Source organism: Narcine bancroftii, chromosome 5 (genome assembly GCF_036971445.1).
Source record: "Narcine bancroftii isolate sNarBan1 chromosome 5, sNarBan1.hap1, whole genome shotgun sequence".
NCBI classification, from domain to species: Eukaryota; Metazoa; Chordata; class Chondrichthyes; order Torpediniformes; family Narcinidae; genus Narcine; species Narcine bancroftii.
The window spans coordinates 173,247,082-173,272,246 of NC_091473.1; the positions used below are offsets into that span (position 1 = coordinate 173,247,082).

At 44.6% G+C, this 25,165-nt stretch overlaps 1 protein-coding gene across 1 annotated transcript in view; it reads right to left on the reverse strand.

Annotated features, from left to right (window-relative positions):
- Nucleotides 1-4,354: 4,354 nt before the first annotated feature.
- Nucleotides 4,355-25,165, reverse strand: part of hdac11 (histone deacetylase 11) — a 120,116-nt gene continuing 99,305 nt past the window's right edge. The window contains exon 12 of the mRNA XM_069939800.1: nt 4,355-4,438. The gene's annotated coding sequence lies outside the window, so the exon portion shown is untranslated. The remainder of the gene's footprint in view (nt 4,439-25,165) is intronic.

The window sequence follows — 25,165 nt, forward strand, 5'->3', positions numbered from 1 at the left end:
TGGATTGGGGGACCTTGTGTGGAGACATGATGGAATACTCTGTGTCGGGGGAAGGCGATGTCGAAGCGAGGGTCCAGGGTGGCAGGGAACTCACTGAGGATCTCAGCGAATTTGTCTTCAGCGGCAGCGACTGTGGTGATCTCCAACCTGGCATTGTCTGCCGTGCCCAGGCGCTCCGAGCAGAAGGTGCGGGCATTGAGCAGCCTCCTGCCCCTTATGTCCACCAGCAAGCCATGAGCCCTTAGGAAATCAGCCCCTAACAGCGCCGTACTCACCGAGGCCAGGATGATCCTCCATGAGAACTTCTCTTCCCCTATGAGTGCCAACGGTTTTGATTGTAGAGCCATTGGTAGCCCACAGGGCTGGACCAGGGGTTCGAGTCCGTGTTTCCAGCACTGTGGGGTGGAAGAATGTTCAGCTCAGCCCCTCTGTCGACTAGAAACTGGCAGCCTGTGGATCTGTCTTGGATGTAGAAGAGGCTGTTCACGTGACCAATCGTCGCAGCCATCAATGGCGGTTGGCCTGGCTGTTTCCCTGGTAGTCGCAGGGCTGGCTGGAAGTCACAGGGCTGGTGGCACTTGCGGGCTTTAGGCCCCCAGCACTGATGGTAGAAGCACCACAATGACTGGCCTTCTTCAGGCTTGCCCTTAGGGGAATCTTGCTGTGACGGGGTGCCAGCTTGGAAATCTGCCTGAGTGCTGCCTTGTTCTCCTGCTTAGCTTGCCGGAGGGCATCTGCCCGGTTGCTGCCTTGCGGGGATCGAAAAAGACCTCTTCAGACAGATGGAGCCAAATGTTCTCTGGCATCTGTTCTAGAAAGATCTATCTGAAGAGGAAGCATGGCTCATGATCCTCTCCCAGGGCCAGCATCTCGTCCATGAGGGCTGAGGGGCTGCGGTCCTCCAACACGTCTAGATGTAAGAGTCTGGACGCACGCTGCTGGGGTGAGAGGCCAAACTTCCCCAGGAGCAGATTTTTGAGGGCTGTGTACTTTTTGGTTGCTGGTGGCCGATGGATGATATCGTCCACCCTCACCACTGTGGCCTGATCGAAGGCACGCATGACATGGTAAAACTTGGTGGTATCAGCCTTGATGTTGCGGAGGTGGAATTGTGTTTCCGCTTGGCCAAACCACAACCATGGGTGATGTGGCCAGAAAGGGGGAAGTTTGAGGGCTACCGCATTAACCTCTGCTGTATCCATCATTGGTTGGGTCCAGAAGGTTGTCTGAGCCTGTCGGGGTCACCAATGTGGCGCTCTGAGGAGCTGAAGTAAATCACTGCCACCACACCGATGGATGTTAATGATTGTTTTTATTCCAATTCAGCGCACCCCTTTAAGGGCAGCATGAGCACAGTCACCTGGTGCATTGTGATGTCATAATCGCTGCCCAGGGCGTGCGCTGGAAGGGATGCTGGAGTCAAGAAGAAACACCTGACGATGCCATCTCTTAATGGCTGCCCCACTATGTGGCTATACAAGTGGGGACGGTTAGCCATTAGGTTATGCACCGCCACAACCAAATAAATATTTATTCATTCATTTTCGCAACTTCTGTGCATCTGTGGCACTTATACATATGCGCCCGCACACAAAAGCCCGCTAAATTTAAAATGGGAGTTTTCATGAAGGGCAGATTATCGGGTGGACTGGATTTCTGGCATCCAGATTTTTGGACTTTTACTGAAATTAATTTGACAACAATAAGTATTGAAATTGGTACTTGCAATTTACACGATCAATTATTTATTGATGAGACAAATTTGGAGAGATTTGTAAAGGGTAGTTTTAATTATCTAAATTACAGACTATTTTATATTGTTTGGCCATTAAAATGGTAAAACACCGAGCTCTTTAACTTCACCCTGTCTTAAATTTGTAACAAAAACAAGATGGTTGACTGTGGTAATTGCCAATAATAACATTAAACCATTACAAGGTAGAGAAAACTAAGCCAAGGACCCACTACTGCACAGGATTTGTACCATACTGGGCTGTTCCTTTACCAAGAGTAATTGGAGGTTGGTCTTTGTGCTTTAAAGAGTCACCGCCAATAACCATACTTCTGCCCACTAATCACCCACTTGGCATCCTCCCCTAAGATCGCAGGATGTGCCACACCTCCTCCCTACGACCATTAGGGGCCTCAAAGAGTCCTTCCAAGTGAAGCGACACTTCGATTGTGAATCTGAGAGGGTCATCTGGTGCTCCCATTGTGACCTTCTCTACATTGGACAGACTGAATGCAGACTGAGAGACTGATATACTGAACACCATCATTCTGTCCACATCAATGGATGGGATCTCCGAGAGACCAACCATTTCAACTCTGCACCTCACTTCCACACTGACATGTCTGAGCATGGTGTCATGCTCTGCTAAATCTCGGCCACCTGTAAATTGGAGGAACAAAACCTAATATTCCTTCTGGATACCCTCCAACCAGATGGCATTAACGGCAACTTCTCCATTTTCTGCTTGGCCACTCTCTATTCTCCCTCTCTTTCCTATCCCTCTGTCTCCTTTCCTTAGCTCTCCACCCCATTCCTTCTCCATTTGCAGAGCCATGCCCCCTCCCCCAGCGCTATTGTGACCTCCCTCCCTCATTCACCTCTTGCCTGTGGGCCTGTGCTCCCCCTGCCTGTCCCCCCCACCACCATTTGATGAAGGGCTCAAACCTGAAACATTGGTAATGCATCTTTAACTTTGCCATGGAAAGTACACTGTTTGTCCTGCTGAGTTTTTCCAGCATTGTGTTTCTACTTCAATGACAGTGACTGCTTTACTCCTCCATATGCCTGATCAATACTTAACAGCATTATGCACATATGCAGAGAATTAGCCTTGGACAACAAATTGGTGCCATACCTTACTCATAATCATTAACATTCCAAGATATGTTAATTTATCCATTTAGCATGTGGCAATATATAATTATGCATTCTTGCTGAACTCTTCAATAGTCACCTGCAGACACATCAATAAAACACCCTAAAGGTTCTCATATGGTCTTTAAATAGAGATGTAAGACATGTATCTGGAGACATGTATCCTCCAGAATGGAGGACCATCGCCTTCCCAAGATCGTGTTATATGGCGAGCTCTCCACTGGCCACCGTGACAGAGGTGCACCAAAGAAAAGGTACAAGGACTGCCTAAAGAAATCTCTTGATGCCTGCCACATTGACCACCGCCAGTGGGCTGATATCGCCTCAAACCGTGCATCTTGGCACCTCACTGTTTGGCGGGCAGCAACCTCCTTTGAAGAAGACCGCAGAGCCCACCTCACTGACAAAAGGCAAAGGAGGAAAAACCCAACACCCAACCCCAACCAACCAATTTTCCCCTGCAACCGCTGCAACCGTGTCTGCCTGTCCCGCATCGGACTTGTCAGCCACAATCGAGCCTGCAGCTGACGTGGACATTTACCCCCTCCATAAATCTTCGTCTGCGAAGCCAAGCCAAAGAAGAAGACATGTATGCTTTTCAAGATCCATCTACAGTAATGGTGCAAGTTTTAATTAAAAGACTTACACAATTACATTTCTATTTTCAGGTAATTAAAATCATTATTTTTATTCAGTCAACTTTAAAAGTTAGAATGCTGAAATATATTAAGTCCATATGCATATTCATAATTTTCTTCGCATACAGATTGAAATGCGTTCAGTCAATCCTATTATCATTATATTGCCATCCCCATAAATGGCAAGTTTCCCCTTCCCAATTATCGTACTTCTGGAAAATATTTCCATGTGGTCATTGTAAAACAGTTCTAACATTCTTGCAAAATTACCTGTATTATCTGAATAATGCACAGGAGAAAATATTGTACATAATCATTTCTACTTAGTTGTATATATTTCAAATTGGAGCTCAGTACTATTTCTATTTAACTGAAACAAAATAGAAATTCTCTGCAATTCCTAGACACACATTGCATTTTTTTTGCTAATTTTCTGATGTTTTTTTTACCAAAAGATTATTGGAGGAATTATTGGATAATGAAAATAGAGAGTAAGTATGTTAGCAAATTGCCATTCAAGATTATAAAAGTGATAACAGGTCATGGTGAAAACCAGCAGAGTGAAAACCAGCCAAGCAACAATAATAATTAAAATCAATATATTGCCCATTCATTCCCACCAAAGGCTTTTGGAGCATCAGCCACACATGACATTGTATTGAACGCAAGATTATCATCCATCTGTCTCCAGAATCCACCTGAACCAGGAAGGTGTGGTAAACGATGCAGGAGTATTTGTTAAGATTCATCCCAAACACTTGACAATCTGTCTGAGCATTTCCCAAGGACACACACTGAGATACGTACCATACCACTGCAGCTTGAGAACCATCAGTTCACTGAAAGGCACCTTCTCATCTGGTTGTAACATGCTGTTATTTTCTAAGTCTGCAAACAGGCATGCTATGTCGTTCTGGAAATGCCAAAGCATGATCAGAATCAGAATCAGGATTTATTGTCAAGTCATGAAATTCAGTGTTTTGCAGTGGCATCATAGAGTAACATTCATATTATAACCATCTTACAACAATAAATTTTTAGAAATGCACGAAAAGTAAGGCAGTGTCTTTGGTTCCTTGATTATTCAGCAATCTGATGGCAGCGGGGAAGAAGCTGTCTGTAGCGCGTTGAATGACTCAAAGACTTGTAGATTCAAACCAAGGCTTTTATTACCAAAAGACTGGAGTGTCGCCAAGGCAAGTAGCGCCTTTGGAAGACTACACAAAAGAGTCTGGAAAAACAACCAACTGAAAAACCTCACAAAGATAAGCGTATACAGAGCCGTTGTCATACCCACACTCCTGTTCGGCTCCGAATCATGGGTCCTCTACCGGCACCACCTACGGCTCCTAGAACGCTTCCACCAGCGTTGTCTCCGCTCCATCCTCAACATCCATTGGAGCGCTTACACCCCTAACGTCGAAGTACTCGAGATGGCAGAGGTCGACAGCATCGAGTCCACGCTGCTGAAGATCCAGCTGCGCTGGATGGGTCACGTCTCCAGAATGGAGGACCATCGCCTTCCCAAGATCGTGTTATATGGCGAGCTCTCCACTGGCCACCGTGACAGAGGTGCACCAAAGAAAAGGTACAAGGACTGCCTAAAGAAATCTCTTGGTGCCTGCCACATTGACCACCGCCAGTGGGCTGATAACGCCTCAAACCGTGCATCTTGGCGCCTCACAGTTTGGCGGGCAGCAACCTCCTTTGAAGAAGACCGCAGAGCCCACCTCACTGACAAAAGGCAAAGGAGGAAAAACCCAACACCCAACCCCAACCAACCAATTTTCCCTTGCAACCGCTGCAATCGTGTCTGCCTGTCCCGCATCGGACTTGTCAGCCACAAACGAGCCTGCAGCTGACGTGGACTTTTTACCCCCTCCATAAATCTTCGTCCGCGAAGCCAAGCCAAAGAGTACATCGAGGTCGACCAGGCCAGACTGACCTGGGTGTGGTTAGGAGCAGTACCTTATGACCTGGCCAGTCGGTGTGGCGACAGCTCTCAGCCAATCATTAGTACTATATACAAATATATACAGAGGTGATAGGATCCCATACTATCGCATTCATCCCTTCTTTGAGAACTGACCCTGGGGTGGCTAAAAGAAAGGAGGGGGGGTTCATTACAGAGTGGTGGTTTTTTGAGTTCTTAATAGTCTGTTGTCTGTATGCAGGGGAATAGCAATGGCACACTCTTTCTTTGGACTCCAAAACATGGGGAGGATAGCATGCAGGGGTTACAGGCTGTAACGGTTGGGTGGCCTGATTGTCCGACATGATCACCGTTGTGCCGGAATCAGAGTAGCTGGCGGGAGCGGTGCCTGATCGTCATCGGAGTCTCTGAGGGTTGCTGCGGGTACCTCTAGTCCGCAGTCATCACTATCTACGTACTGCTGCTGGTCCCGCTGTCCCGGCATGGTACCTGGGGGAGAGCTGGAGGAAGGTTGGGGAACGAATGTTACAATGTTAGATCTGGCTTGGGCCAGGTCCCTTATTGAGACCATGTCCTCCTGTCTGTTCAGGTACTCGATATAAGCATAGTGCGGGTTCGTGTGTAGCAGCGTTACCCAATCCTCTCGGGAGTCATTTTTTTTGAGTACCGGACATGATGCCTCAGCAGAACAGGCCCAGGAACCATCAGCCAAGCCGGTGTGGTCATTCCCGATTCGGACTTCTGTGAGAACAAGAACATGCGTTCGTGTGGGGTAGCGTTGGTGGCAGTGCACAACAGAGACCTGATGGAGTGTAAGCCATTTGGGAGCATGTCCTGCCATTGAGTGCTGGGGAGGCCTTTAGACCAGAGGGAAAGCGTGATTGCTTTCCAGACGGTGGCATTCTCCCTTTTGACCTGCCCGTTACTACGTGGGTTTTAGCTAGTGGTCCTGCTCAAAGCAATACCGCACTCCAGAAGATACTGCCTCATAAAGGAGGATCCCTGGTCACTGTGGATATAACTGGGGTACCCGAAAATGATGAAGATGCTGTGCAGTGTGTTTATGACTGGGGGACACATTGGACGTAATAAGAAAAAACCCAGGCAGCTTTTGAGTGTCTTCTGGGTTTGGGGCGGTGGGAGGTCCATGAGAGGTGTATGCAGTCAGGATCTGGCCTTACCACCCTGTTTTCCACCACTCAACCTAAAATTGCGAGGTGAGTGGTCTGAAAGACACACTTCTCTAAATTATAGGTTAGGTTCAGCCGTTTTGCAGTTTGGAAGAATCTCTCAAGGTTGGTTTCATGGTCTTACGGGTCATGGCCACAGATGGGGATATTATCCAGATATGGGAATGTACCTGTTAGACCGTTCTGGTCTACCATCCAGTCCATTTCCTGCTGGAAGACCGTGACTCCATTAGTTTGTTTTATAATTTTTTATTTTTCACACTATGAACCATATCAATCAAAATATGTACAAACATTTCTTATTAAATTTACACAGTCATCTTTTCTCCCCTTTTTTTCCCCTTTCCCTCCCTCCCCTCTACCCACTCCCTCCAAAACCCATAAATATTCAACATTTACAATACAATAAAACCATAAAACAGTATCTTCACACAAAGGAAAATAAACAAGAAAAATGTGTCATCTACTTATTACACACTGAATCTAGTCATTTTGTCTTCTTATCATTTTCATTTTCATTTTAGGGGATGGAGCACGTAGGCAAGCTCTCTCTGATATGTTCCATGTATGGTTCCCAAATTTGTTCAAACATTGTGACTTTATTTTTTAAATTATATGTTTTTTTTTCCAGTGGAATACATTTATTCATTTCCATGTACTATTTCTGTATACTCAGGCTCTCTTCCATTTTCCAAGTTGACATTATACATTTTTTTGCTATCGCTAAGGCTATCATAATGAATTTTTTTTGCAATTTATCCAATTTGAGGCCTAATTCTCTACTTATTTTACTTAAAATATCTCTGGTTTTTTTGGTATGTTATATTTTGTAATTTTATTTAGTATCTGATTTAATTCTTCCCAAAACGTATTTACTTTCGTACACACCCAAGTTGCATGTGGTGTTGTTCCCATTTCCTTCTTACAGTGAAAACATCTATCTGATAATGTTGAGTCCCATTTTTAAAATTTTTGAGGAGTAACATATACCCTGTGTAACCAATTATACTGTATCATGCGTAACCTTGTGTTTATTGTATTCTTCATAGTTCCAGAACATAACTTTTCCCATATTTCATTTTTAATCTTTATGTTTTGATCCTTTTCCCACTTCTGCTTAGGTTTATAGTTTATTTCATATTCCTTCTCTTGCAGCTTAATGTACATGTTGGATATAAATCTTTTAATTATCATTGTGTCTGTAATCACGTATTCAAAGCTGCTTCCTTCAGGTAATCTCAATCTGTTTCCCAATTTATCCTTTAAATAAGTTTTCAATTGATGATATGCAAACATTGTACCATGAGTTATTCCATATTTGTACTTCAATTGTTCAAATGTTAATAAATTATTTCCCAAAAAAGTTTTCTATTCTTTTGATTCCTTTTCTCTCCCATTCTCTAAAGGAAAGGTTGTCTATTGTAAAAGGGATTAGGGGATTTTGCATCAATAGTAATTTTGGTATTTGATCATTTGTTTTTTTCCTTTCTAAGTGGATCTTCTTCCATGTATTACGTAAATGATGCAGTACTGGTAAGTTTTTATATTGCACCAGCTTTTCATCCCACTTATAAAGTATATGTTCCGGTACCTTCTCCCCTATTTTATCTAGTTCTATCTTAGTCCAATCATGTTTTCTCCCTTGTCTGGTAAAAATCTGATAAATACCTTAATTGTGCAGCTCTATAATAATTTCTAAAATTTGGTAACTGCAAACCACCTTGATTATACCTCTCTGCTAATTTATCTAACGCTACCCTTGGATTCCTTCCTTTCCACAAGAATTTCCTTATTATTCTCTTTAGTTCCTTAAAGAATTTTTCTGTTAAAGGAATTGGTAATGTTTGAAATAAGTATTGTATCCTTGGGAACACGTTCATTTTAATGCAGTTTACCCTCCCCATCAACATTAGTGGTAGTTCTTTCCAATGTTCTAAGTCTTCCTGCAATTTCTTTATTAGTGGCTGATAATTTAGTTTGTACAGGTGGCTTAAGTTATTATGTAACCTTATCCCTAGGTATCAGATTGCTTGTACTTGCTTGTACTTGCTGTATAGTCTGCTTTACTCATTGGCATCACTTCACTTTTATTTGTGTTGATCTTGTACCCCGATATTTCTCCATAGTCCTTCAATTTCTTATGTAATTCTTTTACTGATACCTCTGGTTCTGTTAGGTATACTATGATGTCATCTGCAAATGAGCTGATTTTATACTCCTTCTCCTTGAATTTTATCCCTTTTATTTTATTTTCTATTCTTATCAGTTCTGCCAAAGGTTCTATTGCTAAGGCAAACAATGAGGGACATCCCTGTCTAGTTGACCTACTTAATTTAAAGTAACTCGATACACATCCATTTACTGTTACCTTCGCCAACGGTACATTATACAATGCTTTAATCCAATTTATATATTTTTTCTGGTAGATTGAACCTCTGTAATACTTTAAATAAATAATTCCATTCTACTCTGTCAAAGGCTTGTTCTGCATCTAGAGCAACAGCCACTGTTGGTTTCTTATTTCCTCGAACTGTGTGAATTAGATTAATAAGTTTGCAGACATTATCCTCTGTTCGTCTTTTCTTAATAAATCCAGTTTGATCTTGTTTTACTATTTTAGGTTCACAATCGGCCAATCTGTTTTCTAATAATTTCACTATTATCTTATAGTCTGAGTTGAGATATTGGTCTATATGTTGCTGGTGTTAATGGATCCTTCCCCATCTTTGGTATTACTGTAATTATTGTTGTCTTGCATGAATCTGCAAGTTTTGTGTTTCTTCTATCTGGTTCATTACTTCCAGGAGAGGAGGAATTAATAACTCTTTAAATGTTTTATAGAATTCTATTGGAAATCCATCCTCTCCTGGTGTTTTATTGTTTGGCAGCTTTTTTAATATATCCTGTATTTCCTCTATTTCAAATGGTTTTATTACTTTGTTTTGTTCCTCTTCTTGCAATTTCGGCAGTTGTTTCAGCTAAAAATTCCTCTGTTTTAACATCTTTCCCCTCGTTCTCAGTTTGATACAATTATTCATAAAATTCCTTAAAGTTTTCATTAATCTCTTTTGGACTATATGTAATTTGTTTGTCCTTTTTTCTTGATGCCAGTATCATTCTTTTAGCTTATTCTGTTTTAAGTTGCCAGGCTAATATTTTATGTTTTTCTCCAAGTTCGTAATACTTTTGCTTGTACATTTGTAATTTTTCGTATTTAATTTTTTTGTCCGCCAATTCTCTCCTTTTTGTAATATCATCCCTTTTTAATAATTCCTTTTCTGTATTTTGCTATCTCCCTTTCCAACTGCTCTGTTTCCCAATTGTAATCCTTTTTCATCTTAGTCACATAATTTATTATCTGCCCTATAATGAAGGCTTTCATTGCGTCCCATAATATAAATTTTTCTTTCACTGATCCTGTCTTTATTTCAAAATGTGTTTTAATTTGGCGTTCAATAAATTCCCTAAATTCCTGTCTTTTAAGTAGCATGGAGTTTAACCTCCATCTATATGTTCTTGGTGGGATGTCCTCCAATTCTATAGCTAATAACAGGGGTGAATGATCTGATAGTAATCTAGCTTTATACTCAGTTTTCCTAACTCTCCCTTGAATATGGGATGACAACAAAAACATATCAATCCTTGAGTAAGTTTTCTGCCTATTTGAATAATATGAAAATTCCTTCTCTCTTGGGTGTTGCCTCCATATATCCATAAGTTTCATTTCCTGCATTGATTTAACCATAAATTTGGCTACTTTATTCTTTTTACTTGTCTTTTGTCCAGTTTTATCCAACATTGGTCCAAATTAAGATTAAAATCCCCTCCTCTCAATGTATTTCCTTGTGTGACTGCAATCTTCAAAAAATTTCCTGCATAAACTTTTGGTCCTCCTCGTTAGGTGCGAATATATTGAGCATTTCCAAAATTCTGAGTATATCTGACACTTTATCATTGCATGCCTCCCTGCCAGATATAATATTTCCTCCTCTATTTTGATTGGTACATTTTTGTTAACTAGCATGGCTACACCTCTAGCTTTTGGATTATAGGATGCTACCGTTAAGTGTCCTACCCAGTCTTTCTTTATTTTGTTATATTCCACTTCAGTTAGATGCATTTCCTGCACAAATGCTATATCTATTTTTTCCTTCTTCAATAAATTTAGTAACCTCTTCCTTCTAATTTGGTTATGTATTCCATTAATGTTTATAGTCATATAGTTCAAAATGGCCATCTTATATCTTGCATACATCTCTTTTCCACCTCTTGGCCATCTCCAACCCGCTATTCCCCATTTTCATCTCTTAGTTTTCTTTTCTTTTTCTTTGGCTTGGCTTCGCGGACGAAGATTTATGGAGGGGGTAAAAAGTCCACGTCAGCTGCAGGCTCGTTTGTGGCTGACAAGTCCGATGCGGGACAGGCAGACACGGTTGCAGCGGCTGCAGGGGAAAATTGGTGGGTTGGGGTTGGGTGTTGGGTTTTTCCTCCTTTGCCTTTTGTCAGTGAGGTGGGCTCTGCGGTCTTCTTCAAAGGAGGTTGTTGCCCGCCAAACTGTGAGGCGCCAAGATGCACGGTTTGAGGCGTTATCAGCCCACTGGCGGTGGTCTTCTTAGTTTTCTATTACTACACTTAATGTACGACAACACATTTAAAACATAAAGAATCCCCACAGTTCCCACATCCTCTAATACCTTAACCCCAAAAGTTCCCCTCCCCTCTCTGAGTTGCCCCATATCCCTTTCTGGGCAACCACAACTCCCCTTTTCGTTTGGATTGCGATCTTGTTCACAGCGTCAACTGATTTTGCAGTGACGGTTATTCCCCCTCTACCCAGCCCTCTCCAGAAAACTTTTTTTTTAAACACATATAACAAAGCTCTCTCTCTTCCCCCCCCCTTACTCCCTTCCTTCCCTTCTCTTTTCCCTCTTTAGTTCTTTACATATACATTGTTTTTACATCTTTATATATACTTTATCGCCATTCTTCATTCTTGTTATATCTCTTCATCTCTTCTCCCGTCCTGCAAACGTTCTGCGAATTCTTGCGCTTTCTTTGGATCAAAGAACAGTCTGTTTTGCTCCCCGGTATAAATATTTTAAGCATGGCTGGATGTCTTAATATGAATTTGTAATCTTTTTTCCATAACATTGATTTAGCTGTATTAAATTCCTTCCTCCTCTTTAAGAGTTCAAAACTTACATCTGGGTCAAAAAATATTTTTGACCCTTGCATTCCAATGGTTTATTATCTTCTCTAACTTTATTCCTTGCCTGTTCCAGTATATTTTCTCTTGTCGTGTATCTCAAAAATTTTACTAAGATGAATCTTGATTTTTGATGGGCCTGTGGTTTCAGAGCTAATGCTCTGTGTACCCTTTCTATTTCCATTTCTTCCTGCATTTGTCATTCCCAGGACCTTCGGGATCCATCCTTTTATAAATTCCTTCATGTCTGTGCCTTCTTCACCCTCCTTCAGGCTCACTATTTTTATGTTGTTTCGCCTACTATAATTTTCCAACATCAATTTTCTGAGATAACAACTCTTGTGTCTCTAATTTTTTTGTCACTTTCTTCCAATTTTTCTTTTAGGTCATTCACTTCCATTTCTAAAGCCATTTCCTGCTCTTCTACAGTCTCTACTCTTTTCCCTATTTCTGCCATGACCAGTTCTAACCTTTGCATTTTATCTTCTGTTCTTTTCATTTTCCTTTTAATTGCGTTAAATTCTAATGACAACCATTCTTTTAGTGATCTCATTTGTTCTTCAAAAATGACTTTATCTATATTCTGTTCATCAGTTTTACCTTTTATTTCTCTTTGTCCATCAGTTTTACCTTCTATTTCTCTGTGAAGATCTTGGTCTTCTTATTCCTCTTCTTCTGTGTCTGTATCTGTGTTTGTGTCTTCTTCTTTTCTTTGTGTCTGTGTCTCTTCTGTTTTTCCTGATGAGCTGCTTGTATCTCTTTGTCTGGCCTCTTCTTGCTGGTTCTCCCCTCCTGGACTCCTCATCTGTTGTGCTTCCTGATGTTGATCTTCTTGTTGGTCATCCTTCCGTCTATCTCCATTAGTGACATCAAAGGAGGACCCTGAGGAATTGGTACAAGTGCCCATCCACCTCGAAGGCTGTGAAGGGGCGGTCTTCTGAATGGATCTGGAGCTGGTGGTAGGCTGATTGAATGTCGGTGGTGGAAAATATACAGTATTGAGCCATCTGATTCACCACATCTGTGATTCGCGGGAATGGGTAAGTGTCCAAGAGTGTGAAGCGGTTGACCGTTTGGCTGTAGTCAACCACCATCTGCAGCTTCTTCCCATTCTTCACAACTACTACCTGCACCTTCCAGGGACTTGCACTGGGCTCAATGATGCCTTCATCCAGCAGTCTGCGCACCTCACTTTTAATGAATTTCCTGTCCCCGAAGCTGAAATGCCGGCTTTTGGTGGGAATCGGTTTCCATCCAGGAGTGAGCTTGGTGAAGAGTGCTAGAGGATCGATTTGGAGTGTGGAGAGACTAAAAGTGGAGCGCCTGGTTCAGGGCATGGGCTGTCGCTGGCAAGAGGTATCGAGTGTGGAGTGGTGGTGGCAGACAGAGAGTGGGGAATGGGGACCCCCGTAATGCAGTGACACCAATTTAAAATGGCATTGAAATTCCAACCCCAACAATGCAGGAGCACACAGATGAGACAGGACTAGTAACTTAAAATTTGTAAATCTGATTCTCTGAACTTTCAAAGTCACCACACAACACACCTTGATGCCCGTTGAGTGAGCTCTTATGGCCAGCGAAATTTTCTGGTCAGTCGGATAGATTGCAAGTGCACATCGTTGGACCAGGTCTGGGTGAATGAAGCTCTCCGTCAAACCTGAATCAAAAAGACAGTTAGCATATTGATTGTTTACCTTGATGGTTTCCATGGCCCTAGCTAAGGGATGTGGTTGGCTTTTATTCAGTGTCACAGATGCAGCGAATGATGTAGGGAGCAGAGCTGCCTGTGTTGGTGTCTCTGGAGGCTGGCGTGATGATGTCACACTTTCCTAGGAGAGCCGTCCGCTGGAGCCTCGTGTGACTGAAACAGGGCGGAGCATCATGGTGCATTGGCCTGTTGCCCGCTGCACTTGTGCTGTGATGGCATCGGAGTGGGTAGTCTGCCAGGGTCTGCCGATGCAGAGATCTGGTTGGAGGGGGCCAACGTGGAGAGGTGTGGTGCCGGTAAGTCAGCGGCAAGCGAAGGGGCCGAAGTGGAGAGCCGTGGTGCCAGTAAGTCAGCGGCAGTGGCGGCAGCATGCATGGTGCAGGCAATCCATCGGGGCCTGTCAGCACAGAGGTCACGTTGCAGGGGGCCGGCACAGTGGTCGCGTTGGGGGGCCGATGTAGAAGCTGGTGGCAGCGGCATGCGTGGAGTGGGCGGTCCATCGGGGTGCAGCATCATGGCAGCGAGGGCAGAGTGCTGCAAGGGTGGCACCTTCCGCGCACAGTGTTTGCGTCGTGATGTCAAGTGTTGCCATGCAATTGGTTCCTCGCTCTCATTGGATGAAAGTCCTGAGGTTGAGCAGTTTGAATCTGGGGAAGGAGGTTGGGCCTCGCATGAGGTAATGTGCTTGGTGGTGGCCATCTTGGACCAGCAGACTTCTGTGAAATGTCTGTTCTTCTTGCACTTCTGACACTGGGCCTTCCTCGCAGGGCACAGGGATCGACTGTGTTTCTCCATCCTGCAGAAGTAACACTTTGGGGACGCATTGGGTAGCGTGGTGGCAGTGAGGCCATCAACGGGGTGTGGGGAGGCTGAATTAAAAGCAGGCGTTCTACTCACATCGTAACGGTGGGTCCATGGCCGGCCAGAGCCCTGCGTGTAGGCATCCATGCTTAGGGCTGCAGCCTCCATCGTTTCTGTAATCTATACAGTCTCCACGAGGCTGTCTCCCCCGTGCTCCAACAGTCATTGCCTCACTTCATTAGACCGAATACCAGCCATGTAAGCATCCCGTATGAGGTCATCAGTGATCCCGGCCACAGTTTTATCAGTGCATGCACATGCTCTGCCCAGTAACTTTGGTGCTTGCAGGTAGGCTCTGTAGGACTCACCTGGCTGCTGACTCCTGGTTGCCAGCATGTGTCTGGCATATACCTTATTCACAGGTCATTAATAGAGTCCTTTTAACACCTTCATGGCTGCTGTTTAGGAGGTCGCATCCTGGATGTTTTCATAGACCCTCGTGGACACCATAACCAACAGTTTATCAGCATTTTCCTCCATAATGGGATCTGAGCGCTGCAGGTATGCCTCAAAACACTTCACCTATTGCTTGAAATCACTCTGAGCAGTAGCTGACTGCAGGTCGATGCTGGGGCATTCTGGTCGCAGCATTCGCTCCATCCGTTGAAAGTTTTGGTAATAAAATTGTAGCATGTTGAATGACTCAAAGACTTGTAGATTCAAACCAAGGCTTTTATTACCAAAAGAATGGAGCGTAGCACATTGAGGTCGACCAGTCCAGTCTGACCTGGGTGTGGTTAGGAGCAGCACCTTCTGACCTGGCCAGTAGGTGGGGCTACGGCTCTCAGCCAATCATTAGCACTGTATACAAATATATACAGAGGTGATAGGATGGAAGTGCTTGTCTTTAGCCTCATGTACCTTTTTTCCTGATGGGAGCAGTGAGACACCGCCTTGTGGTAGATGTCCTCAATGGAGTGAAGTCTGGTGCGTGTGATGTCGCAGGTCGAGTTATTAACCCTCTGGAGTTTATTCTTGTCCTGAGAGTTGGGGCCTCTATTCCAGGAATTGATACAACCGGCCAGAACGCTCTCCACGGTACACTTGTAGAGGTTTTCAAGAGTTTTCAGTGACGTACCGAATCTCCTCAAATACCTCATAAAGTAATAGTCATTGGCGAGCCTCTATGGAGAACAGCCAAGGTTTAAGACCCTCCTGCCATTGCCTACTGGCATTCTCCAGCTGTTAAAATATTTCCCAACCACTCTACCCGTCACTTTATTACATTTCCGTTGTGTTGCTATTTCCCTTGCATATTTAAGGGTACTACAATGTTGAAATCTCCCTTCCACTGTTTCAATAAAAGGATCCTGAGGACATCTTATGGGATAAGTAATAGTCATTTAATGACACTGGTCAATCATGATTTTGCTTCATGAACACTTTTGTGAAAATTACCTTTCATTTTCAGATCATGAACCTTTCTTTAGATATAACCTATTTTGATGTTTTCCTGTCATATTTTTACTAGTATACAGCCCACAAAGCAAGCTGCTTTGGTCAGCCCAAGCATGCATGGACATGCACCCAGTGCAATGTGATGCGAATATTATCTTAGGCACGGGCATGCTTAGTCAGGATAGATGCAGACAGGCTATAAAAGCCGCTCACGTATATGTCCATTATTTCTTTCTTTGGCTTGGCTTCGCGGACGAAGATTTATGGAGGGGGTAAAAGTCCACGTCAGCTGCAGGCTCGTTTGTGGCTGACAAGTCCGATGCGGGACAGGCAGACATGGTTGCAGTGGCTGCAGGGGAAAATTGGTTGGTTGGGGTTGGGTGTTGGGTTTTTCCTCCTTTGCCTTTTGTCAGTGAGGTGGGCTCTGCGGTCTTCTTCAAAGGAGGTTGCTGCCCGCCAAACTGTGAGGCGCCAAGATGCACGGTTTGAGGCGATATCAGCCCACTGGCGGTGGTCAATGTGGCAGGCACCAAGAGATTTCTTTAGGCAGTCCTTGTACCTTTTCTTTGGTGCACCTCTGTCACGGTGGCCAGTGGAGAGCTCGCCATATAACACGATCTTGGGAAGGCAATGGTCCTCCATTCTGGAGACGTGATCCACCCAGCGCAGCTGGATCTTCAGCAGCGTGGGCTCGATGCTGTCGACCTCTGCCATCTCGAGTACTTCGACGTTAGGGATGAAAGCGCTCCAATGGATGTTGAGGATGGAGCGGAGACAACACTGGTGGAAGCGTTCTAGGAGCCGTAGGTGATGCCGGTAGAGGACCCATGATTCGGAGCTGAACAGGAGTGTGGGTATGACAACGGCTCTGTATACGCTTATCTTTGTGAGGTTTTTCAGTTGGTTGTTTTTCCAGACTCTTTTGTGTAGTCTTCCAAAGGCGCTATTTGCCTTGGCGAGTCTGTTGTCTATCTCATTGTCGATCCTTGCATCTGATGAAATGGTGCAGCCGAGATAGGTAAACTGGTTGACCGTTTTGAGTTTTGTGTGCCCGATGGAGATGTGGGGGGGCTGGTAGTCATGGTGGGGAGCTGGCTGATGGAGGACCTCAGTTTTCTTCAGGCTGACTTCCAGGCCAAACATTTTGGCAGTTTCCGCAAAGCAGGACATCAAGCGCTGAAGAGCTGGCTCTGAATGGGCAACTAAAGCGGCATCGTCTGCGAAGAGAAGTTCACGGACAGGTTTCTCTTGTGTCTTGGTGTGAGCTTGCAGGCGCCTCAGATTGAAGAGACTGCCATCCGTGCGGTACCGGATGTAAACAGCGTCTTCATTGTTGAGGTCTTTCATGGCTTGGTTCAGCATCATGCTGAAGAAGATTGAAAAGAGGGTTGGTGTGAGAACACAGCCTTGCTTCACGCCATTGTTAATGGAGAAGGGTTCAGAGAGCTCATTGCTGTATCTGACCCGACCTTGTTGGTTTTCGTGCAGTTGGATAACCATGTTGAGGAACTTTGGGGGGCATCCGATGCGCTCTAGTATTTACCAAAGCCCTTTCCTGCTCACGGTGTCGAAGGCTTTGGTGAGGTCAACAAAGGTGATGTAGAGTCCTTTGTTTTGTTCTCTGCACTTTTCTTGGAGCTGTCTGAGGGCAAAGACCATGTCAGTAGTTCCTCTGTTTGCGCGAAAGCCGCACTGTGATTCTGGGAGAATATTCTCAGCGACACTAGGTATTATTCTATTTAGTAGAATCCTAGCGAAGATTTTGCCTGCAATGGAGAGCAGCGTGATTCCCCTGTAGTTTAAGCAGTCTGATTTCTCGCCTTTGTTTTTGTACAGGGTGATGATGGTGGCATCACGAAGGTCCTGAGGCACCTCCTGGACTACATCCTGGTGCGAGAAAGTGACAAACGAGATGTGCTCCACACCAGGGTCATGCCCAGCGCGGAATGCCACACTGACCACCGGCTGGTTCGCTGCAAGCTCAACCTTCACTTCAAGCCAAAGCCCAGGAACAGTAAAGCCCCCAGAAAGAGGTTCAATGTTGGAAACCTGCAGTCAGACGAAGCGAGAGGAAACTTCCAGGCAAACCTCAAAGCAAAGCTCGACGATGCAACCCGCCTCACGGACCCATCCCCTGAAACCCTCTGGGATCAGTTGAAGACTACCATACTGCAATCCACTGAAGAGGTACTGGGCTTCTCCTCCAGGAAAAACAAGGACTGGTTCGACGAAAACAGCCAGGAAATCCAGGAGCTGCTGGCAAAGAAGCGAGCTGCCCACCAGGCTCACCTTACAAAGCCGTCCTGTCCAGAGAAGAAACAAGCCTTCCGTCGCGCATCCGGGAGATCCAAAATGAGTGGACTACCCTCGCCAAACGAACCCAGCTCAGCGCGGACATTGGCGACTTCAGGGGTTTCTACGAGGCTCTAAAGGCTGTGTACGGCCCCTCACCCCAAGTCCAAAGCCCGCTGCGCAGCTCAGACGGCAAAGTCCTCCTCAGCGACAAGATCTCCATCCTCAACCGATGGTCAGAACACTTCCAATCTCTTTTCAGAGCCAACCGCTCAGTCCAAGATTCCGCCCTGCTCCAGCTCCCTCAACAGCCCCTAAGGCTAGAGCTGGATGAGGTCCTCACCCAGGATGAGACATATAAGGCAATCGAACAACTGAAAAGTGGCAAAGCAGCAGGTATGGATGGAATCCCCCCAGAGGTCTGGAAGGCTGGCGGCAAAAGTCTGCATGCCAAACTGCATGAGTTTTTCAAGCTTTGTTGGGACCAAGGATGTCCATTATATTGATAGAGATTCAACGCATGTTGATGTAGATGTTCTTCGGTCATTAGCACAGCGAGCGTATGTAACAATAACATTTATTGTCTTCAGGAAGATTCAATACAGCAGAAATGTATTGTCAATTTTGCAACAGCTGTGATACATTCTGTTACATTTGTGGCGAGCATACACTTAAAGCTCAAAGACACAGCATGACTGCACTTATTATTACGAGTTCTACTTCAGTGTGCAACCTGAGAGTCTGTGTCACCATCATTATGCAATTAAACATGTTAAATTAAATAAAAGTTAATGTTTCTCCAACTTACTACATGATACAGGTGGGGGGTGGGAATTGTCGATGTTTTAGGTCGAGACTCTGCATCCAGTCATGATGCAGGGACTCAACCCAAAACGTTGTCAATTTCTTCATCCCCCCGCCCACCGCCTCACCTGAAGTCCTCCTGCAGTTTGTTATTTGTTCCATGTTACCACTCTCGTCATAATTGAACACAGGAGAATGAGAATTTCTAGTCAAGATGTGAATGTATTATTTTTTGAAATACTTATTTCACTAGATATACTAACAAAATCCATGTTTGTATATGATGTTGCAACAATTCCCATCAGTCTTGCCCAAGAAATAAGTTAGGTTTTCTTTTCCACTCCATTATCCACATTCAATATATCTACTTTTGCTTATATGAGCCATGCAATAGATCGTGGAACTTTACAGCTGGCAACAGAGATTTTCTTCTTGAATTATGCACAGTATTCTGCATATTCATTCATGGGGAATAGACCATATAGGTCAAGTGCAGCTGGTTTTATTTTCTGCAATCCAAGTTGCTCACGTTGGCCTAATCAATAGTTTAATGAATACTATTTACATAATTTGGAATATCTTTACCACCTCCAAAACAACAGGCTCAATTAATCAACTTCACAGCTACTGGTAATATCAGAAGCTGCAATATAAAAGCATGGTTAGCGCAAATCTGTTACATGCTGGGGATCAGGAGCAAGGTACGAATATCCGTAAGTTCGCATGTGTTCCCCCGTCTGCGTGGGGTTCCTCCAGGGGTTCCAGTTTCCCCTCAATGTTGTGTCCTCCCAGACTGCACCCATTCTGAGGAGACCACGACAGGAGGACTGGATACAGTTGACCCCTGCAGATTCACATGAAGTGCTACTTCACTTGGAAGAGTAGTTGGAGTCCTGAACGGTGGAGAGGGAGGAGGTGTGAGCGCAAGTGGAGATGACGAGAGAGTACGCACTTGGGAAGCTGAATGGTCTAAGGTAGACAGGATGGAATGCAGCCTCGGGCTCTAAAGGAGGTAGCTGTAGAGATTGTGGAGCCATTGGTAATAATTTTCTTGGTATAAATGGATTCTGGCATGGTTCTGGAGAACTGATGGATCATGAGTGTCACTCCGCTGTTTAAGAAGGGATGGAAGCAGAAGAAAGGAAATTATCGACCTATTAGCCTGACGTCAATGGTTGGGAAACTGTTGGGAGTTGATTGTCAAGAATGCCTGGAAACGCATCAAAAGATAGCCCCAACTCTGCATGGTTTCCTTAAAGTAAAATCATGCCTGGCAAATCTATTGAAATTTTTTTGAAGAGATCACAAGGATAGACAGGGGAGATGCAGTGGATGTTGTGTATTTGGACTTACAAAAGTTTCAAGGAGACAAGGCTGCTAAACAAGATGAAAGCCTATGGCATTACAGAAAGTATACTAGAACGGCGAGACCATTTACTGGTTGGCAGGCAACAGGGAGTGGGAATAAAGGGATCCTACTCTGGTTGGATACTGGTTACCAGTGGGGTTCCACGCAGGGGGGGGGGGGTCAGTGGTGGGGCTGCTTCTTTTTACATTGTATATAAATGATTTGGATTATGGAATAGGTTTTGCGCCTAAATTTACAGGTGGTAGGGGAGGTGGGATGCCGAAAGGCTGCAGAGAGACAGTTAGATTAGGGGAACGGCAAGGAGGTGGCAGATGAAATACAACATTGGAAAGTGGATGGTCGTGCACTTTGGTCGAAGAAATAGACGTACAGACCATTATTTCGATGGGGAGAAAATTCAAAATTCTGAGGTGCAAAGGGGCTTGGGAGTCCTCGTGCAGGATACCGTAAAGGTTAACCTCCAGGTTGAGTTTGTGGTGAAAAAGGCAAATGAAATGTTGGCATTGTTACGAGCCCAAAGGACCCCAAAACCCAGCAGCAAAAGATATTCACCACGACAAATGGTGACTTAAACAAAAATTGTTTTTAATTATCTTTAAACATGAAAACAGAATCAAACTTATCGCTATTTAACGTTACTAACCCAACTTAACCCCTTCCTCAGTCTAAGCACACATGTATGTAATGTGTGTGTACATTTAAGAAAAGTTCTTTGGTTCACAGTTCAATCTCATTTGTCATTCTTCCAAGTTCTCTGGTTGCAGGCAATTCTTATACTGTGCATGGAATTTAATATGTATAAAGTTCACCAGGCTTTGGTGCTCGAAAGGTCAATGTTTACTGCTCAGGAAAGTTCTTGTCGGGTTCCAAAGAGAAATGGGTTGTTCCAGGATTTACACATCTGAGGTACCACCATTAGTCACTTCAGTGTCTTGCTGATGAAACTTGGCCCATCAGGGTTCTCCAGATGATAACCACTTTCTTTTAGGCTACACAGAGTTCCTTTCTGTTCCACTTATTCCAAGAGAAACATCAGACAGAGAGCACTTCCAGCCATCCGCCACACTGGAGCTTCTGTTTCAGTTCCAACAAGCTTCTCCTGGCTGACACTGTTCAGTCTCTCCCTCTCTCTGAGATTCCAGCTGCCAGCCACATGTCCTTCTCTCTCTCACTTGCAAACCCCCCACCTTCTCCAGCAAACAATAGGAGTTAGTCTTCTGTTCCCATCTGTTGTTTTAGGTAAACAAACCTCTCAATGACTTTTGAGTGAGCACTTTGCAGAGAGGTCAAAAGCCTTGCAAAAAGGTCCAACACGGACAACCTGACTCCGGTTCCTTCCAAGACAATACCCTATTCGTTTCATGACATCATTTCAATTAGCACCTACTTGTGAAATGTACATAGCATTCTCCATAGTTTCTGTAAAGTCACTGAATATGAATACTTCAGTATTTCAAATAAGATCTGTTTTAAAGTGTGTGTACATAACCTACTCTAATTTTACCAATTTATCTCCCAAAAACATTCCCAAATATTCCATCACACCATTCATTTCTAGAGGGATAGTATACAAGAACAGGAATGTCTTGTTGAGACTATAAAACACTGGTGAGACCTCACTTGATGTACTGTCTAAAGTTTTCGGTGTCGTATATGAGAAAACGGGTTCAGAGAATGATACAGGAATGAAAGGGTTAGTATACGAAGAACAATTGCCAGCATTAGAACTGTGCTCATTGGAGTACAAAACGATGAGGGGGGACCTCAGAGGCATTTTGAATGCAGAAAGTCCTGGACAGAGTTGATGTGGCAAGGATAATTCCCATGGCAAGGGATTCTTGGACAATAGGGCATCGTCATAATCAGAACCAGAATTTATTATGAAAAAGTCACGAAATTCGGTGTTTTGCAGCAGGATCGTAGTGCAAACATTCATGTTATGAACCATCTTACAATATACATATAAATAAAAATATAGTAGTGCACAAAAAGGCAGTGTCTTTTGTTCATTGATTATTCAGGAATCTGATGGTAGCGGGGAAGAAGCTGACCTTGTGCCGCTGAGAGTTCATCTTTAGGTTCCTGTACCTTTTTTCTGATTGTAGCAGTGAAGAGGGCATGGTCTTAGTGGTGGGGGTCTTTGAGGATATAGACTGCTTTTTTAAGACACTGCCTCATGTGGAATCCTCAATGGACGCAGGCCATGTTAAAAACCATCTGGAGGTTTTCATTGTCCTGAGATTTCGCACCTTCATACCAGACAGTGATGCAACCAGCCAGAATGCTCTCCATGGTACACCAGTAGAAGTTTTCAAGAGTCTTTGATGACTTACCGAATCTCCTCAAACACCTCACAAAGTACAGCCTTTGTGATAAAAGGGTGTCAATTTAAAACTAAATTCATTTAGTCAGAGTCGTGAGTCAATGGAATTTGTTGCCAGAGGCGGCTGTGGAAGTGAGGTTGTTGGATGTATTTAAGGCAGGTATTTGATTAGCCAGGGCATCAAGGGTTAAGGGGAGTGGGGCTAAATGGGTGGATGAATCAGCTCATGATTCGAATGACAGAGCAGACTCAATGGGTCTACTTCTACTTCTATATCTTGTGATCTTATGAACTCCTGCAGTCACAGGGGTAGGTACCAAGGGGGTGATTGGTGGGAATGGAGAAGTGGACAAGGGAGGAATGGAGGGAATGTTCCCTGTGGATGACGGATGGCCAGGGAAGATGTGTCTGATGATGGAATCACATAGTAGGTGGCAGAAATAGTGGATGCAGAAGTTGGTGGAGTGATAGGTGAGGACAAGGGGAATCCTGTCCTTGTTGCATGTGGGTGCAGAGGGGGCCAGGGCAGATGTGCGGGTAATGGAGGATATGCGAGTGAAGGCCACATTGATGGTGGTAGAGGGGAAGCCACCTTGTATGAAGAAGGAGGGCATCTCTGATGATCTGCAATGGAAGACCATGTTCTGGGGAGCAGATGTGATAGAGAAATTGAGAGAAAGGAATGAAATCCTTCCAGGTGTAAAGTAATCGAGGTAGCTGTGGGAGTTGGGGGGGGGGGGGTTTGTAGATGTCTGTCAAGAGTTTGTTTCCAAGATGGCAACAGAGAAATTGAAAAAAAGAGAGTTACTAGAGATGGACCAAGTGAATTAGAGGTCAGGTGGAAGTTGGAGAAAAGTGGATAAAGTAGAAGAGCTTATCATGGGTGCACAAGGCAGCACCAAACTAGTCATCGATGTAGCAGAGGAAGAGTTGAGGGGCCTTGCCTGTGTGGGTTTGTAGCATGGATTGCTCCACATAGCCACAAAAGAACCAGGCATAGCTGGGGCCCATGCAGGTACCCATGGCTACCCCTTTGTCTTAGAGAAAGTGGAATGAGTCAGAAAAGATGTTATGAGAGTGAGAACAAGTTCTACCAGCCGGAGGAAGTGATAAAAGGCATGTGAAGTGTCCTGGATGTAAGTGGGGAGTGGGTGTGGGGGGGGGGGGGGGGGAGAAAATAGAGTCGAGGTAAGTGGATACCAATTCATTGGGGCAGGAGCTCACAGATCAATGATCAGTCAGCTGGGATAATTGGGTGTGTGGATATGGATAAGAGGTAGAATCAGACAGTGCAGGTTTGGGAAACAATAAGACAGGAGACCATGCCAGGAAGGTGTGTGGAAGTGATGAATTCAGAGATGGTGCATGATACAATGTTTGATGAGTTTTGGTGAGGGTCCTGTTGGAGGGGTAGGTAAAAGGAGGTGTCTGAGAGTCATCATCTAGCTTCAGCCAGATAGAAGTCTGTGTACCAGACCACAACAGGGGCCCTCTTATCTGCAGCTTTGATGGTGAGTTTGAGATTAGTGTGGAGAGAGTGGAGGACCAGTCATTTCAAGGTGGTGAGATTAGAATGAGTGAGGGAAGTGGTGGTGGAGATGGTTGATGTCTCAACAGCAGTTGGAAATATAAAGTACCAGAAGCAGCAGGAACAAGGGTTTCCAGGAGGAGGAAGGTGGTTGTAAGCGGGAGAGAGGATCTGTACCTGGGAGGGGGGGGGGGGGGAGGGGGGTTGTGGAGATTTCTGGTTGTAGAAGTGGGCATGGAGACAGAGTCAACAGAAGAAGAGTTTGGCATCATGGCATGCACAGAACTCGAGTTGTGGGCAAAAGGAGTCGAAAGTGAGGTCCCTACTGAGGGCAGAGCATTCTATCTCCGAGAGGGGAAATCAGAGGGAATGGTAAAGACCAGGCAGGTGTTTGGGGGACAGTTGGGGGGAGGGTAGGAAGGATCCAAAGGGAGGATTGGGGGGTCAAAAAGGGGAGGGGGTGAGAAAGAGAGAGAGAGAGAGAGAGTGTTCGCATCGGAGGTTTGGTCCTGTAGGCCACTGGGGTCAGGGTGAGATGGCGTGTCAGAAACTTGGTCCTGTAGGCCGCTGGGCCCAGGGTGGGAGTTGGTAATGGATTGTATCCCATGTGCCTTCTTCACTACTTCATCTCTCGGTCACCTCAAGAAATCAATGATTGAGGCCCCATGACTCATTGTTTACATCCAACCCTTATTAATCATCCCAAACAATTAACAGGATGAAGCTCCATCTGCCAAACCTCTCCAAATATAGACAAGCAGCACGGTAATGGGACGAACCCGTGCCTCTGAATTACACCCAATTGACTTACAACCACCAGATGTTTTGAAGGGTGGGAGGAAACCAGAACACCTGGAGGAAACCCATGCATCTCCTGACTGATAGCGCCGGATTCAAACGCCAGTCACTGGCGCTGTAACAGCATTGCACTAACTGCTATGCTATCTGTGCCACTATTATCCTACTGGCTATGATCATCTTCTTCAATCTCCTGTTATTTACTGACCAGAAACAACAACAATTCT